This window comes from Mirounga leonina, unplaced genomic scaffold, assembly GCF_011800145.1.
Source record: "Mirounga leonina isolate KUSES-001 unplaced genomic scaffold, KU_Mleo_1.0 Mir_172, whole genome shotgun sequence".
Taxonomy (NCBI): Eukaryota; Metazoa; Chordata; class Mammalia; order Carnivora; family Phocidae; genus Mirounga; species Mirounga leonina.
The window spans coordinates 1019229-1038908 of NW_023270442.1; positions in this window are offsets into that span (position 1 = coordinate 1019229).

Here is a 19680-nt window from a genome sequence, read left to right on the forward strand (position 1 = left end):
CCAAGCCCCACTGATATCACCCCTACACAAAAGCAAATTTTGCACTTAGTAACAACAGATATAAAGAAGGTTTATAGAGATATTACACATATGAGGAAAATCTGTTAACAGTCTAAATACTCATTAACTTGAGAATGGATGAATAAATTGTAATTATTAAAACAATGGACAGCAACAATTGGACAGCACTAAAAATGAATATACCAAGGCTACATACTTCAATAATGGTAACCTTCAGAAATATAAAGTTGGGTGAAAAATTCACAGAAGACTGCATGCAGTTTCTACTCTTTTTGTAAGCATAAAACAAGCAAAACAAGATATATTTTAAGTATGTACATATATATATGATATAACTATAAAGAATTATAAACAAAATATCGGTATCATAATCTCCTCTTTAGAGGAAGGAACAGGGACTGTTCAAGAAATTATGCAGTAGGCTTTTGTAACATTCTGTTTTATTCGATTTTGTGTTGGATTCTATTGGTTTTATAATGTTTCTTATGTTACATATGAGATATATATATCCAATATTGTATCTAATTTTACATATTAAGAATTTTCACCTGAATAACTTTAAACATGACATAATTTTAAACATGCAAAGATAATTAATTTTGTAGTAATAAATTATGGTTTACACAGTTATATTTGTTAAACTAATAAAAATTCAAAAAATCAGGTTGTCATTAGGGCCACTCAGTAATATATCATGCTGATTGTCATTTTGACCAAAACAAAGACCCTTACCAAAAATAGCATTTGACATCATCTTTATACATGACAAGAGACTTAAAAGCTAGGATGAGATTCAGAAGTATTAAGTTCCTTAAATTGTTTTAGATCACAAGAATAGCGTTTGATGATTTCAATACCTTACGATTTCATAGACTGACTGTCTTTGTAAAGGATATCAGTTAACCAGCAGATAAACTTAAAGTTCTTATACTTGTGATTTAATGATTTTATGGGTAATGTTTATTGACTAATGGTTTACATATGTTAAATATTTGTCACGCTTAGAGTTCTAATAATTAAATAATCAGTTGTGTATGTTGATTTAAATGAAAAAAAAGCAATAGTGACTAAATGGTTTATCCAATTGACACGGGCATATATCTACTGGAGTCAGGTAAAAGTACCAAAGTATCCAATGATATTTCATGCGCATCAAATAAGAAATACATATCCAAAAGATTAATTCAAATCCTGTATTGAAAGGATCCTGTGATAATTGGGATTTAATTACTAAGAGCATTATAATAGTTTTTATCTTGAAAGACTTTTCTCCACAGTAGTGATATACACTTTGCTAGTTCCATTATATGAAATCTTAAACACATGAATTTTTTAGTTAAAGTTAGTCAACATGTAGGAACTGGATATAATTCATGATTTCTCAATTATTTGTGAGGAAGCATGGAGGATAGTTCAGAAAATAAATATTTATAGAAAAGATTTGGTTTAGGAATGCTAGATATTCGAACACCATTTCCATTATCCTTTTAAGAAATGTGGCCATAGGGGTGCCTAGGTGGCTCAGGTCATGATCCCAGGGTCCTGGGATCAAGTCCCGCATCAGGGTCCCTGCTCGGCGGGAAGCCTGCTTCTCCCTCTCCCACTCCCCTTGCTTGTGTTCCCTCTCTCGCTGTCTCTGTCAAATAAATAAATAAAATCTTAAAAAAAGAGAAGAAAAGAAAAGAAATGTGGCCATATTTCAAGCTTATAGTTATATCCAAATTTAGAATATTTGGGGGCATATATACTAAGGAATTGAGGGAGCAGTTAATTATTTCTTAAAAATTATGTATGCATATACATTACATACTACATATACTTGCATATGTCTGTGGCCTCTAAAAAGTACTCTCCAATACTGATATTTCTTGAACTTTCTGTTCAATATTTTTTATCAATTTTTATTTTTTCTGCTCTTCTTTAGACTTATTTTTACCTTATGCTTTTCATTCTCTTTCTCTAAAATGTTAAAAGGAAAAATAAGAGAGGAACAGCACTGTAGAGGCCATATCTGTTATTTTGTTTTTTACAGAAGGCATTGTATCTTAATAGAAAGAGTGAAGATTTATGATAAAACGGGTATTCACTTATGGAACTGGCTATGTTTTATATATATTTGAACTCCAATTTCTTCATCTGTAAAGTAGGGTCAATAATGTTAAATTAGAGTTATTATAAGAGTAGAAAGAATATATGTAAATCCCCACTACATATTAAGCATTCAATCACTGGTAACTATTACCAATGATAATACTTGGGCTGGTATCACTGAGGGCAGAAATAGAAATATTTGATGTAGCAGTACAATTCAGAAATCTACATGGATGATATTCAGCCTTTAGAGGCTTTTGTAATTCTGTAGAATTTATCAGAAGCAGGGGTTTGAAGATTAGAATCACTTCAAAAAGTAAGAAGAATACCAAAGTCTCCTTCTAGTGAAGTCTTTCACTGAAATGACTTGACCGTGAAGCAAGAAGATAGACTGACGGGCATCTAGGTGGCTCAGTCGGTTAAGTTTCTGACTCTTGGTTTCAGCTCAAGTCACGATCTTAGGGTCGTGAGATCAAGCCCCACTTCAGGCTCCACAATCAGCAAGGAGTCTGCTTAAGATTCTCTCTCCCTCCCCCTCTGTCCCTCCTGCCCCACATGCTGTCCCTCTAAATAAATAAATAAATAACATTAAAAAAAAAAAAAAAGACTGATCTTGTCTGCATGATCAAGTGTAAATCTCAGGGGTTTCTCGGGCACCTAAAGCCTACCATGGTTTGCCATGTCGGGCAGTAGTAAAGTTGGTTGAAGCAACCACAATCAACACTCTGTTTTCAGAAATCTTTTAAGAACTGAGTCAGCTTTCAGAAATCCATTTATTCAAGTTCAGTAAGAAGAGAGGACAAAGTTTAAAAAGAGGACAGGTCTGACATAATAACGCCAAGTCATAACTAAGTCTTTCTTTCAATGAGGATTTCTTAATACAAATTTCTGAATCTGTACCTACCTGAAACTTGAATTCGTTTTTACACTGTCAAAAACAATGTGTACTAAATTTAGTATTATTCCAGACAAGGACAAGTCATTCTAAAAGCATAACTTATTTATAGTGTCATGTTCTAACACTATATCTCCTGATATAGAAGGAGATAGGAGGAGTTAGACATGTTGCACACAGATATATAATCGCTGTTCACATGCTTTTATGTGTATCTGTTGGAGAGTGAGGCCTGTCTTCAAATAGAAATTAGTATATTATTTCCATAATTCTTTTAAAAAATAAAGCTAAACTATAGAATTTTAGAGGATACAAATTGTGAAAGCATTTTCAAATTATAGAAATATAAAATACATATTCAATTCATATAAATTTGAGTCTCAAAACTTAGGTTTACCATGTAAACAGAAAAATCACTAATAGAAACAACACACAAAATAAATAAAAATCTAGAAAATAATGTATAATAATAAGTGAATAAACTTGGAAAGTAGAACAGTGACTTATTTAAACTATTCTGAGTGACAGTTTTTTTTTTCTTATTTTAACACTAATGCATGAACATTGAATAGAGAGAAACACAAAATTTGAAAGATGAAAAGAAATAGAGAACCATACACTCAACAAATGGAATTATATATTACATGCTGGCTTTTTCTTTTCTACTGTTAGTTTTACTTCTGTGTTTATTATTTTTTAAAATAGTTGCAAAATATTCAAAATGCAAGCAAGTTTCAAGAAAAATATTACCATGGCCCACATGGTTGAAGCTGAAGAAATAAAACAACGCATGAATGATTGAAGCCCCTTGTGTTCCTCTCCAGAATAATTTTCATTCTTTCTCCCACTAGACAGAATTTGGTATTCATTGTTTCCATGTATTGCTTTGTACTTTTAATGCAGAGTATTATGTGATTATGCTGTGAGCATTCCTTTGTCATTTATTTATTTATTTATTATATTTAACATTATGTTTGAGATTGATCCACGTTGATACGTGTCATTCTAGGTCATTCATTTCTACTGTTATATCACATTCTATTAGGTGAATATGCTACAATTTTTCCATGCTCCTGTTAATTTTTAATCCTTTTAAAAGTTATTTATTTAAAATCTTATTAGATATTCTTTAGAAAGAGCATAGGAATGATTAACATTTAATAATATGGATATACCATAATATGCCTAAAAATTCTCCGATTGTTAGATATTCAGGGTAGGGTACTCTCTCCAGTTCTCCTCAGAATTTAGAATACTGTTAGTACATAACAGGTGCTGCATCTTTAACAACAATTTTTAATAGAATGACTTTCCATTTACTTGTTCATTGTTATAATTAATGATTCAAATAGATGAATGAATTTTCATCTGACTTCCTGATAATTTTTTATGCTATATCACAGAAATTATTGTAGAAAAAAGGAATTATACAATTAGATCATTTTCTTTCCTATTCTTATACATTAGAGGTAGGATTTGGGGTACAGATGCAGCCCTGCTACAGCATAAAACTTTGGAAAGGAGAAGTTAGCTGCTGACCACTGGGTTACCTTGTCCTTCTGGAAGATGAGGGGTAAGCAACCTTTGGTTCAAATGTGTTGCCCTACTGCTTTGGAAATATGGCATGAGATCACATTTCAGGATGAAAAAGTTGAAAGCTCTTTGTTACTCTTTCAATGTGCTCAAATCTTTATGTTGTAGCAGGGAAAAATACCAAATTATGTTGACTTTCTAAAAATAAATTAAATAATGTTAGAAATCTAATTTATAAGAACACTTTTTCCCCTATGGGGCTTAATAAAACAGTTATTTTCACTTAGGGTTGGGGGATGGGTTGTTGCAAATAAATAATTTTATTTGTCCCAAATTGATTCTATGGGGGGAAAAATGTCACTTTTAAAAGAAATGCTAAAAGCCATTATTGTCCAGCTCAGCCCAACATGTTAGGAAAAGAAAGATTCACGGAAAAATTCCAAGCAGAGATTACCAATGTGAATTGGTTTGGAGCAACCTCCATCTTCTCCTGTTTCCCATTTTATTTTCTATAATAAATGAGAGGTGGTGGGTGTAGCAGCTGTCTTGTCAAGGTTAGAGAACTCTAATGAACACCATTCTTGCTATTGTTTATTGTCAGTGTTCTACTAACCATTTTTACTTACTTTTATCCCAGCACTTACTACATTCTATCTTAGAACCCCATGACCTCATTGGATTTCTCCTCCAATGTCTTTTGGACTTGGTCATCACAATTCCATTTGGCATGTGGACTTGAAGTGGACATCAATGATTCTCCCCTCCTTGTGTTTGCACCCTATAAAATCTTCTCTCATTGAATGTGACTTGGTTCTAGCAAATAGGATATGGCAAATACTTTTTTTTTTTCAGATATAATTAAGGTCTCAAATAAGTTGAATTTGAATTAATCAAGAGATTATCTAGGTGGGCCTGGTTTAATGAGGGGAAAGATCTTAAAAGAGAAAATGGGCTATCTCTGAGGTGAGAGTCTCTTTGTGTTGCTGCTTTTGAAGAAGTAAGCTTCTGTTGTGAGAGGTCATGTGGAGAGAGTCGTGTGACAGGGAACTGTGGGTGATCTTTGTGAGATGAGAAAGGCCCCTGGCCAACAGCCAGCAAGAAAAGAGGGACCTCATGCCAGCCACAAGGAGATGAGTTCTGCTAACAATGTGAGGGTCCTTGCAAGTAGATTCTTCTCCAGTTCAGCCTCTGATGAGACCACAGAGAACATGTGTTTCAACCTGGAGAGAGGCTGAAACAGAAAACCTGTGATTCTGTGCCTAAACCTCTACCTTTCAAAAGGTGTGGGAAAAGAAAAGGTATGCTAGGTTAAGCTGCTGAATTGGTGGTAATTTGCTATGCAGTATAGAAAACTAATATACTATGACTTCTCTTTCTGCAATATTTATCTCCATGAGTCAAGTCACATTTTGAATTAACAGATACTTTGTGAACTTTTATTTTGTACCAGGTCGTATGAAGAATTTATCTCACAATCACATGTCAGTAAATGACAGAGACCAGGTGGGAGTTCAGGCCTTTTTATTCCTGACTCAGTGATCATTCCCCTACAATACGGAGCTATGGATATACCAGTTAAAAAGCCAAGTGTGTAATTGTTTTAAATTTTTAAGTTATATTGGATTAGAATTATCATCCTTTCATATGTGCCTATATATGTGCCAAATTTGTTATGCTGATTTTTATGAAGTGCTACCCTGGGTATAGGAGATTAAGTAAACCATTCTTTTCATGAATTGCCATCAATGTTTATAGAATATATACATTCAATTTTTGATTTGCTTGAAGGTCAAAAAAGAAGTGAGAATCATATGGTAAATATAACTTCTTTTGTAAAAAGACCGTTAATGATTCCATTTACAAAAAATACTAATATCTATGAGCTCTGATTCATAACACTTCTGGATATCATCATTTAAAATTCCCTATAAATTTTCTATTTTATTTTTGTGAGTTTGTGAGATTTGATTATTTCAAGTTTTGATAGAAGCTTCGATAATTGACTTTTTAGTCAAAATTATCTGAACATTTATAGCCAGAAAATAATTTGAACTATATTAATGGAGCTGCAATAAAAATAATTGAAAATTTTATGGACAATAAAAGCATACACAAAAAGTCAAAGTTAGATTTTGTTTTAACATAATAGCTTCTTTAGAAATCTATAATGTTGTAATAAAATACTATAAAATGAATGATTTGGATTCAATTTACTATTTGATAAAATCTAATGATCATGTGGTGTTGAATTTAAAAGTACATTATAGATTTCTTTTAATCTCATTGAGAACTACATTTTAGACTGCAATAAACTAAAGGTCAGATTCAGAGAACAATTACATCTTACTAGTGGTAGCAGCAAAAATATTAACCTGAATTCATCACAGCTTTAAAAGTTTTTATTAATATCAATGATGGTCCTGGAGAAACAATGATACTGATCACATTACTTATTTCACCAATTTAGAGGAAGAAAGCTTTTCCTCTCTTTCCTTCTAGTTTCTTTGGTTGATCTAATAATTTAATTGACACAAGACAAATTAACAGGAGGAAAAAAAAAACACATTTTAATTTTATATGTATGGGAGCTCATTGAAATATGAGACTCAAACAAGTGACCAAAGAAGGCAGCTCTTGTACTTTTTAGACAAAGAAACAATAAATTTGTGAAGAATTAAGAAAACAAAGAAGTTTGGGCTTGGTAGTAAGTTAGTGAGAAAATAATAGGGCTTGTTTATATAGTCTTCTTGGCCCTGAATTCCCTGTCTCTGGTGATAAGAATGTCTCTTTTTATCTCCTGGTACAGAGAGGGTAGCTTTCACATGGGAGATTTATTTCCTGCTTTCAGGGGTACAAAGGAAGTTCAGACTGTCCTTCCTACACTGGGTGTTTCTTTATTAACTTGAATTCAAAATAATCCATATGCCAAAGTGGCATGTTTTGGGGGGAGCCTGCCCTGAACCACATCACCATATATCATGTTTTGGAATAAATGAGATTATTCCCAGCATAAAAGTATCTTTATTTGGCTTATTTGGCCACAGATAATAAAATCTCTTTCACTAATTAATAAATTGGGATACAGGGGTGCCTGGGTGGCTCAGTCGGTTAAGCATCTGCCTTCAGCTCAGGTCATGACCCCAGGGTCCTGAGATCGAGTCCGGCATCAGGCTCCCTGCTAAGGAAGCCTTAGTCCCCCTGATTGTGCTCTCTCTCTCTCTCTTTCAAATAAATAAATAAAATCTTTAAATAAATAAATTGGGATACAGATTCTGTTATTAATGATATTGGAAGCTGAAATATTTTATCAATGGATAAATCTTTTATAATGACTTACTTCTGCAACACAAAACAATGCATCTCTTACATTCTGATCTCTCCATCATGCAGTTTATACTGTAATTTAATTTCAGCATTGCTAGCTATTCAATCCCTTATGATTGACTCAATCATAAGAAGAGAGTCAACTGGGAAAATAATGGTATTTTGACCAGGATGTCGAGGTTGTCCTAATAGAGAGAGGGCAAGAAAAGTTGAAGTCAAGTTGTCAATCACTAAATTTCTTTAGAATGCCTTGTTGTTCCATCAACTTGTAAAATAGAGTAAATTTGGTTGAAGCAACTTTTGTTTCTCTTGACAGCATGTAATTTTTCTCAGTTGATGCTTTCAGGATAAAAAGTTCATATTGTTTTAGAAAAAAACCATTAGGAGCACCTGGGTGGCTCAGTCATTAAGCGTCTGCCTTCGGCTCAGGTCATGATCCCAGGGTCCTGGGATCGAGCCCCGCGTTGGGTTCCCTGCTCAGCGGGAAGCCTGCTTCTCCCTCTCCCACTCCCCCTGCTTGTGTTCCTTATCTCTCTGTCTCTGTTAAATAAATAAAATCTTAAAAAAAAAAAATACCGTTAATCTTAAATCCTGAAAAATTGTTTTGAAGTAGAGATAAAAATTTGGTGACACTCTACCGGTAATAAAAGTGGGCAAAACCAGTGAGTTTATATAAGAAAGATAATTTGCCCACATAATAGACAATTTTAATGTTTCCAGTTACTTGCTATTTTTGCCCCATACTGTAAGTTTTTGGAAATCAGAACTATAGTTATTCTCCTTTGTCTTTTCAGCAGTTTAGACAATATTGGAGTTAAATATTTTTATATTACATATATATGTGTATATATATATGATTAGAATTGAATCAGGTCTTTTTTTTTTAAGATTTATTTATTTATTTGAGAGAGAGCGAGCGCATGAGCGGGGGCAGGGGCAGAGGGAGAGGGAGAAGTAGACTCCCTGCTGAGCAGGGAGCCCAATGTGATGCTGGGCTCTATCCCAGGACCCTGGGATCATGACCTGAGATGCAAGTAGAGGCTTAACCAACTGAGCCACCCAGGCACGCTTGAATCAGGTTCTTAATCAATTCCTGAAATGAGCCAAGTTTCCATCAGGATTACGAGGTAAACAAATCTGTGTAGTCTTTGCAAGATTAAAAATAGCAGGTCTTATGTTGGGGGCTTAGATCATCTGCTTCATAGTACTTAACTGCTCTTTATGCTCATGGCCTCAAGCTATTTGGAAGAAGGGTATTTTTTGTTTGTTCTTGGTTTTTTTGTTTGTCTTTTTCTTTCTTTAAAGATTTTCTTTATTTATTTGAGAGAGAGAGCAAGCATGGCAGGGTGGGGTGGGGGTATAGAGGCAGAGAGGGAGGGAGAGGGAGAAAGAATATCCAGCAGACTCTGGGCTGAGCCTGGAGCCCCACATACGCTTGATCTCATGACCCTGAGATCATGACCAGAGCCCAAACCAAGAGTTGGATCCCCAACTGACAGAGCTACCCAGGTGCCCTAGAAGGGTGTTTTCTTAAATGTAGTAAGTCTTCTGTGGAACATCACAACCTTCATTCAGTCTAAAGTTTTATTTTTCTGAATTCTAAAATTTTCCAGCTCCTAAACAATTAATTAACTATTGCATATTTCCCCAGCTAACGAGATCTGCACTGCCAACTCAGTACTAGCATGTTTCCTAGGTTCTGGTGAATTTCCATTGGAAATGGCTGAGGCATATAAATGCCGGGTTTGAATCAGATGATTTGGTTTGGTAGATTCATATTCATTAACTCTTCAATTAACTGCCACTGTGATGGGCAAAACTATGATCTATGCCAGTCTCCACCATTTCCAAAACGGTATGACAAAACCCTACTTATCCTACAAGAGTTGTATAAAAACTAAAATGAGGCACAGATCATAGCATTACAAGAAATTTAAAATGTAACAATATGTAATTTATTAATATTGTGTTATTATGTTGATTAATACACATAAAAGCAATTAAGAATCAGTTATAAAGCTAACAATTAGGTGATTATAATGTTAGCCTAAATCAATTAAGAACTCCATTTAAAATACATTTGCAGATTATTACATATTTTACTTAACCTTGAAAGTCATGGTTAGAGATCATTCCCCAAAATTAGAAAAGAAAATGATCTACAGGCATTATAATGCTCTCTAATATTTGCTGGAAAAATGCTGCTGAGCCTTGATGGCTCAGTTATGTTATCCTTGCCCTGGATTGCAAGGATATATTTAGTAATATATATAAAATGTTTGATTCTGTTTTATATACAGAGGTATTGATTGGAACACAAAAGCAGGTATGTGAAAATTATGTTAATATTTCTTAATATTGGAGATATTGATTACAATGCCTTATTGCTGTATGATTTTACTCCATTGAACATTACTGGATTGTGAGATAGAGTAAGTTGTCAAAGTGAATTGAGTATAGATCAGGATAATTGTTATGATAAGGCAAAATCTTACTTTTAAAATAATTCAAAAGATGAATCTTTTGGTGGCAAACACTGATAGAAATGTATTTAGTGTTTACATTGTTTCAAGGGGTGATGTTTAGAACCCTTGTTGAGAGACCCAGTCCTCCAAGGTCCCTGAGCATCGCTGAGTGTGTCACAGGGCAAGGTTTATCTCCTTCCTGATACTGAGCAGTTTCTATAGTCAGTCAGAAAGGCAACAAAGTAGTTCAAAGTGACTACAGTATGAATAGTAATTGCTCCTTTCTGGGCCTGTTTGTGGTTTGCTACAGTATTTGCTGCTTGATCGAAAGGTGCTGAGCCCTTGGCCCTGCATTCCTCAGTCTGCATGCACTGTGCGCATCGCATCCGTCCGGGCCTGTGCATCTCCCTGGGAATCAGGGGCTGGAGAGTAAGTCCAACTATGCTGAGCCTTCTGATGTTGGCTGAGCTTTGAGTAATCAACCATCGGGCTATGATCCATTAAGTCTCATTGTCCGTTTTTTTTGACTAACCAGGCCATAGAGCCAACCTTGTGTGTCTAATTATTTGTTTGGTAGTATTGTGCTTGACCATCATCTGTGAGGTTGGGGTTCTTCCTAAGCAATACTTCTGAATTTTTCTCTTTTCTGTGTAAACGTTCTGTTTTATCTTTTAGTTAGTTTGATTTTAATAACTCTTTAATTATTCTTATCTTATATCACATATATTTCACTTCAAAATTACTTTTATAAAAATATTTACAGCAAACAGTGGAAAAGTTTGCATGTGAGCCCTATTAACACTGATTTTAACACTCAGAATAATATTGACAGAGAAGCCACAATTGCCTTGAAGTAAAATATATATATATATATAATATATATATAGTAAAACATATGGCTCAATAAATCAAAGAGTGAAATGTGGAAATCTGGTTTAGCCACTAACTAGTTTTCTGATTCTGTAACCCTTTGCAATCCAAATTGTGTTTTTTTGTTTTGTTTTGTTTTGTTCTCAGTTTCCTCAATAGGTGCATACAGCTAACTGGAACATATGCGAGGGTTACTAAGTTTGGGTCACCTGCTGTATTGTGCTCTGCCCTGTAGGTGGCTGAATGAGTAGGTCTCAATGCACTTCAAAGTTTTATAGTCCCAGACACCTCTAAGAAATGCCAATTCAGTAATTTTAGAACTCTATAAATATCATAACTGTTTTATAAACTACTGCATGTGATGTGTTTACGTTCTGTATTGACATTGATCAAACCCTCATCATGTGCCAGGCACTGTGCAAGGTGCTTGGGATCCAGTCATCATCAATATCAATATATGCTGCTTCCTCTCATGAAGCTTCCAATTCTAATGGAAAGAGACAATTATTAGCCATATTGTAACCAAACTAATGTGAGTTTACTCCTTGGTGAGTCACGGATAGAAACTATACCTGATGGAGTTGTCCCACAAAAGAACTTTATTTGCAGCAAATAAGGATATTACAGGGAATAACTTCCAAACTCATGATTCCCAGAGCAAGGGTGAATGTTTTGTTTTTTTTTTTTTAATTTATTTAGGATTAGGATGAATATTTAGATTAGGGGAGATTGTCATTGTATATAAAGGCGGCATAAGGTGATACATGCACCTTAAGGAAACATGCCTATTCATATATCATATTCTATATAAATGAGGCTTGTGCTCATCCTTGCGTGGAGATTTTGCCGTTGCAATGAGGTAAAGGTAACTGTTGGTCACTCGTGTCACTCCATGGTCCATCTGGACAGGTGTGAGCTAGAAGTTAAATTCAAACTGGTCTGGGTGGTCTGGGCCAGTTGGAACTCTTTGTCCCAGCAGTTTTTATTACATGAGGGGTAGTCTCAGTTTCCATCACGGGATGCTATGCCTCTTGGGTCTTTCGCTTGAGGTAGGAGATAAGCGGGAAAGAAGAGCTTAAGGAAAAATGTGGGACAAAGGTTGGATACGAGCAGGTGAAGAGTGAAGGCCAGGTTGTGGGGTCTAACTGATGACACTCTCACAAAGACAAGTGCCGTATGAAGTAAGAGAGGTACAGACTATTAGAGCAACATATAATGAAGACATCATATATTTCAATTTTTAATTTATTACATGTGTTCCTTGTACATATAGAATATGTTTCTCTTGGGCTCACCTCCTCATGTTTTCACTAGAGTTTTACAATATAATGGTTTGCTACAAGCAGTTTATATTTAGTGGTGTTTTTTTCTTTTAAAGATTACTCTTGCGATTTTGCTTTTCTCTAATAGTATCATTAGAGCATTTTTTTTTTTTTTAAGATTTTATTTATTTATTTGACAGAGAGAGACACAGCGAGAGAGGGAACACAAGCAGGGAGAGTGGGAGAGGGAGAAGCAGGCCCCACACGGAGCAGGGAGCCCACTGCAGGGCTTGATCCCAGGACCCCGGGATCATGACCCGAGCCGAAGGCAGACGCTTAATGACTGAACCACCCAGGTGCCCCCCGTCAAAGCATTTTTAAAAAAATGGTGATGTTATCACTGGGAGGCGATTGTCCATGGGTTTCTTGTGTTTGTGAGTGTCTTGTAAGCAGAGGCACAACTGCTTTTGTTCTTATTTATCTTTTCAAGGAAGTCTGTACAGCAAACAGCCCTGGATGATAAAGACAGTATGCCTCCCCTTCGACCCTAGAAGCAGGAGGAGGTTTGTTTGGAGCTTTGGGGGATAAAGTACGTCTTCTCTGAAGCAAGAGACAGGACTGTCTACTGCTCAATATTAAAAATTCCTTAAGCTCTTCATGCTGCTCTGTCAAGCCCTTGGGGTTTCTTATACATGTTCAAGAACCTGTTGGGAACTGGACTTAGTAGAGAAGTCTACAGAGCTCCTATCCAAACTCCAGCCAGAGTAACTTTGAATTTCTTCACATACCGCATTTTGAGAAACACCAGAAAGAACACTTCAAATAAAAGAAGTTAGCAAATCACTACCTTAACGACTCAAAAACTCACTTTCTTTTTTTTTAATTTTTTTAAAAATTTTATTATGTTATGTTAATCACCATGCATCATTAGTTTTTGATGTAGTGTTCCATGATTCATTGTTTGCGTCTAAGACCCAGTGAAGTGAAACTACCCACCGCTAGTCTGAGGACATTGGTAACCTCCTCTATATGTATTTCTTAAATGTGGAAACTATTCACATAAACTTTTTACCAAGCAGATAACAGGATTATTTCTCTTTAAAAGGCATCTACATTGTGGAAGGGAAGAAATTGTATCCATATATGTTAATTCTATACCTTTATTAGTATTCAAGATGTGACAGTAAAATGCCACTGAATGACAAACATTTTGGCAGAGAGCCAATTTTCAAAAAATATCATTCTATTGAGATTAATCTAAGAGCAGAAGAAAAATGAAATGCATCATTGTCTCACCCATGCTGTTAAGGTTGATCTGTTTTTTGAGAGTTTATCAGCATTTACTTAGTCTTGTCAAAGGCAGTCATGATTAAAATCCAATAATGTATGATTTATAATGTTCATAGCAATTGCTTTTGGTTGTCTTACAGTTATCCTTAGTCCAGATTCATTACAAATATATTTTTCTAATATTCTGTAATTTTATTTAGAATGTAAAAATCCTATACCAGCATTAACTTCTAAAGCTTGATATTTTATTAGGTTTATAATGCTCATTTTGGAATGTTTAGCAGCTATTTCTTTTCCCATCATAATTATTCAACTCTGATTTTCACCTACATGCCAAAAATAGAGGATTACTCTGAGACCTTAATCAACCATAAATGAAAGAAGAGTTCATTTTTCATTACTCACTAGAACCATGGATCTTACTGTATATTAATCATTTTTTCAATCATCAAGTTCTTTTAAAGTTTAATAAATTCAAAATAATATTAAAAACTTTGGCAAAGTATGAAATTTGTCCCAAACCATTAATAATTTTACTAACTTTGACCATTATAAGCAATATATATATATATATATATATATATATATATATTAAACTGAAACATGTTAAAGTGATTTAATGGCTAAAAGGTCAGCATGTGGGGCATCTGGGTGGCTCAGTCAGTTAAGCGTCTGCCTTTGGCTCAGGTCATGATCCCAGTGGGGATCATCAGTGGGGAGCCTGCTTCACCCTCTCCCTCTCCCCCTGCTTGTGTTGTCTCTCTCTGTCAAATAAATAAATAAAACCTTTAAAAAAATTAAAAAAAGGTCAGCATGTGAAACATGGTCACATAAGAGATAAAGTAACTGATAGATGAAATCACAGTTATGCTGATAGCCACTAATCACTATACATAATCACCTACTATTCACAAGAAGGTTCTGAGATGTTCTTTTTTTAGGCAGTATTCTGTGTAAATCTAAATAGATTTAAAATATTTATTGTAACCTTTTAACCTCTGGATTCTTCTTGAACACCTTAAACACTTCTGTTGCTCCTAATGACAATTATACCCACCTCTTCTTTTTAAAATTATGGAAACCTACAGTGATTTGCCTCACTCCATCCAATTACTTAAGAATAGAGTCAGGAATAGAATCCAAACTTTTACATTTATTCCAGTATTTGGGGGTACTTCTCCACCTATATAGTAGTCACGTTAACATAGCAAGTTATTGTCATCCAACCAGCACTGTAACTAAGTTTTCGATAGGCCATCTCCATCTGTGTTAATTCAGCTGCTTCTAGAAATGGAAGTAAATGGAAGACCAATGAGTGTCATGATAGTGAGCCAATTCTCTTGCTTCTTCAGATGTAAATGATTTCCTTATTCAGAAACAGGGTTGTGCGAATACCATGATGTTGAGTGAAGTATTCAGTAAGTCCAATTGAGGGTGGTGCTGAATGAATTTGGGGCAGGCAAAAACATCTTTAACTGAAGCACCATTTTAATGAGGGTGAGTTATTGTCTCTACCCTTCTCCCTTAGGTATTGGAAGGGATTGAATATAATTCAACTACCATCAGGTATCAGGCTCATCCTCTTAGGACATGATATCCTATTAGGAATTTGGCATTGGTCTTTGCATTTGGAAACTGGTCACTCAGCTAGATAGGCCCTTCTTTAGGGAAATCCTTATCGGCTTCATGCATAACATTCATCCCTCTGAATTTTCACGGGACTTACCCCTCACCATTTGGCACATACCACTTACAAATATTTCTAGAGGTTATTTGCTATATCTTGACCACCATATCCAAATTCTACAATATTATCAGGATGGTAAGGTGGTACTATGTTCAGAGGGATGGTGAAACAATCAAGGTTCCTGTGTACTACGTAATGACATAAGAGAACTGACATACTCCTAAAAGCAAAGATGTGTTGCCTTTCATGCCATGTGAAAGCAAATTCTTTGGAGGTCCTTCCTAACTGATACACAAATGCAAGCATTTGCAGTAGTAATAGAATTATACCAGCTACCAACCTTCATGTTATTTGTGCCAATACATAGATCACACCTAAAATAACAGCTGCTTTTGGAGGTAATTTCTAATTATGTTTCCAATAATTCACTTTCATTCTCTAGCACTGACATTTCTTCACAAAGTGGCATTTTAAATGGAGATGAGGTAGGAATCTTGTATTTTTTAAGCCTTTGATGGTGGCATAATTCTTTGGGATTGCATCACAGGTGATGTGCTCCCCCCTCCCGCTTTCTGCATATAATGGGATCAGAGATCTCCACTTTTCCTTTGTAACATACCAGCCTTTACCCCATGGGCCAGGTAACCAATGTGGGGATTCTGTCAGCTATGGAGTACAGATCTTTCAACTATGCCTTTGGAATTTGGAGAGATAATTACAGAGTATTTTTGAAGATTTACCAAGCCCACTAAGAGATGGATTCAGGCCAATGTTTTATTTCTCAGCTGACCTTCATAAGCACTCCAAATAGAGGAGTGCAGTGGCCTTTTGGATGATCAAAAATTCATGTCAGTTCAGAGCTGTGCATTGAGTAATACTTAAAAGGTCTGGATATTTCTCTTTGTCCAAAGCAAGTTACCCTGAAAATGTTCACAAGTCCCTTTTGGGAAAACTGGAAAGACTAATTCCATTGCATATTTGCATTTTTGTTACTAGGATCCACTCTTAAGGGAACCTGATTTCTGCTTTATTCCAGGAGCTCTAGAGTCTGTATATTGGTAATATACAATCTGGGAATTAGGTTAGAGGTCCTTGATTCTCCAGCTTGATGGTTCACCTCAGCTGTCTTCACTTAGATTTGTATGTATTTATTTTCTCTATCCTATATATTAGATTTGTATGTATTTATTTATTTTCTCTATCCTATATATTAAGGAAAAAATCACTAGATTTCCCTTTGTTTTAGTGAGGGTTCAATCGGAGGAGCAGCATATGCAAGTATGGGAGTTCACTAAATATGCTTTTCAAAGGCTTTTCTGCTTCTAATGCTAGAGGCTGAAGTCTACGGGCAGGGAGAGAGCATAACAAGAAGGCTAGAACCACAGGAGAACAGAATGAAAATCATGCCTTTTCTTGTTGCTTCTGACCTTGGTGATGAGGGTATTCTACAGAAACCAGAGCCCTTTGTCATAGTGTTGAACATACATACCATGCATATAGCTCAGGAGTCAGAGAAAATGAAGGAGAACCCAGGACAAAGAGAAAGCAATTAAAGTGCCCCTCTTGGGAATATGATTAATTTGGATGAGTGAATAACCCATGAAGAATCCCCTGTAGATAGCTTTTCTCTCTAAGCACTATCATTTCCCCCTGCATGATGTACCAATTAAGTTCCAATATCTCAACTTCATTTAATATAAGCCAACACTGAACCCAGATTTCAGTTATCCACCAAGTAACTTGTGAGAGACACTTATTGTTGCTCAAGCTACCAGCCATATAAATAATTTGACCTCATCTAATGTTAGTATTTTTTCTTTCTAATATAACACATAAATAATTCTTTTAATTCTTTTTTAAGTGAACTCTCAGGTTTTGTTTGGCATAAATAGAAAAAAAAAACACAAATGATTTGCCAGATTTTTTGGGGGGTATATATATTTTTTATTTTATTTTATTTTATTTTATTATGTATGTAAATCACCATATATTACATCATTAGTTTTTGATATAGTGTTCCATGATTCATTGTTTGCATATAACACCCAGTGCTCCATTCAATACGTGCCCTCTTTAATACCCATCACCAGGCTAACCCATCCTCCCACCCCCCCTCCCCTCTAGAACCCTCAGTTTGTTTCTCAGAGTCCATAGTCTCTCATGGTTTGTGTCCCCCTCCGATTTCCCCCCTTCATTTTTCCCTTCCTACTATCCTCTTTTTTTTTTTAACACATAATGTACTATTTGTTTCAGAGGTACAGGTATGTGATTCAACAGTCTTACACAATTCACAGTGCTCACCATAGCACATACCCTCCCAATGTCTATCACCCAGCCGCCCCATGCCTCCCAGACCCCACCACTCCAGCAACCCTCAGTTTGTTTCCTGAGATTAAGAATTCCTCCTATCAGTGAGATCATATGATACATATCTTTCTCTGATTGACTTATTTCGCTCAGCATAATACCTTCCAGTTCCATCCACATCATTGCAAATGGCAAGATTTCATTCTTTTTGATGGCTGCATAATATTCCATTGTATATAGACACCACATCTTCTTTAACCATTCATCTGTCGATGGAGATCTTAGCTCTTTCCAAAGTTTGGCTATTGTGGACATTGCTGCTATAAACATTGGGGTGCACGTACCCCTTCGGATCCCTACATTTGTATCTTTGGGGGAAATAACCAGTAGTGCAATTGCTGGGTCATAGGGCAGCTCTATTTTCAACTTTTTGAGGAACCTCCATACTGTTTTCCAGAGTGGCTGCACCAGCTTGAATTCCCACCAACAGTGTAGGAGGGTTCCCCTTTCTCCACATCCCTGCCAACATCTGTCATTTCCTGACTTGTTAATTTTAACCATGCTGACTGGAGTGAGATGGTATCTCATTGAGGTTTGATTTGGATTTCCCTGATGCCATAAAACGTTGAGCACTTTTTCATGTGTCTGTTGGCCATTTGGATGTCTTCTTTGCAAAAATATCTGTTCATGTCTTCTGCCCATTTCCAGATTGGATTATTTGTTCTTTGGGTGTTGAGTTTGATAAATTCTTTATAGATTTTGGATACTAGCCCTTTATTTGATATATAATTTGCAAATATCTTCTCCCATTCTGTCAGTTGTCTTTTAGTTTTGTTGGCTGTTTCCTTTGCTGTGCAAAAGTTTTTATCTTGATGAAGTCCCAACAGTTCATTTTTGTCCTTGCTTCCCTTGCCTTTGGCGATGTGTCTAGGAAGAAGTTGCTGCAGCTAGGTTGAAGAAGGTGCTGCCTGTATTCTCCTTTAGGATTTTGATGGACTCCTGTCTCATATTTAGGTCTTTCAACAATTTTGAGTCTATTTTTGTGTGTGGTGTAAGGAAATGGTCCAGTTTCATTCTTCTGCATGTTGCTGTCCAATTTTCCCAACATCATTTGTTGAAGAGAATGTCTTTTTTTCCATTGGACATTCTTTCCTGCTTTGTCAAAGATCAGTTGACCATAGAGTGAGGGTCCATTTCTGGGCTCTCTATTCTGTTCCATTGATCTATGTGTCTGTTTTTGTGCCAGTACCATACTGTCTTTATGATGACAGCTTTGTAATAGAGCTTGAAGTCCGGAATTGTGATGCCATCAGCTTTGCTTTTCTTTTTCAACATTCCTCTGTCTATTTGGGGTCTTTTCTGGTTCCATACAAATTTTAGGATTATTTGTTCCAGCTCTGTGAAAAAAGTTGATGATATTTTGATAGGGATTGCATCAAATGTGTAGATTGCTTTAGGTAACGTTGACATCTTCACAATATTTGTTTTTCCAATCCATGAGCATGGAACATTTTTCCATTTCTTTGTGTCTTCCTCAATTTCTTTCATGAGTATTTTCTAGTTTTCTGAGTACAGATCCTTTGCCTCTTTGGTTAGATTTATTCCTAGGTATCTTATGGTTTGGGGTGCAATTGTAAATGGAATCGACTCCTTAATTTCTTTTTTCTGTCTTGTTGTTGGTGTTTAGGGATGCCACTGATTTCTGTGCATTCATTTTGTATCCTATCACTTTACTGAATTCCTGTATGAGTTCTAGCAGTTTTGGGGTGGAGTCTTTTGGGTTTTCCACATAAAGTATCATATCATCTGCAAAGAGTGAGAGTTTGACTTCTTCTTTACCGATGTGGATGCCTTTTATTTCTTTTTGTTGTCTCATTGCTGAGGCTAGGACTTCTAATACTATGTTGAATAGCAGTGGTGATAGTGGACATCCCT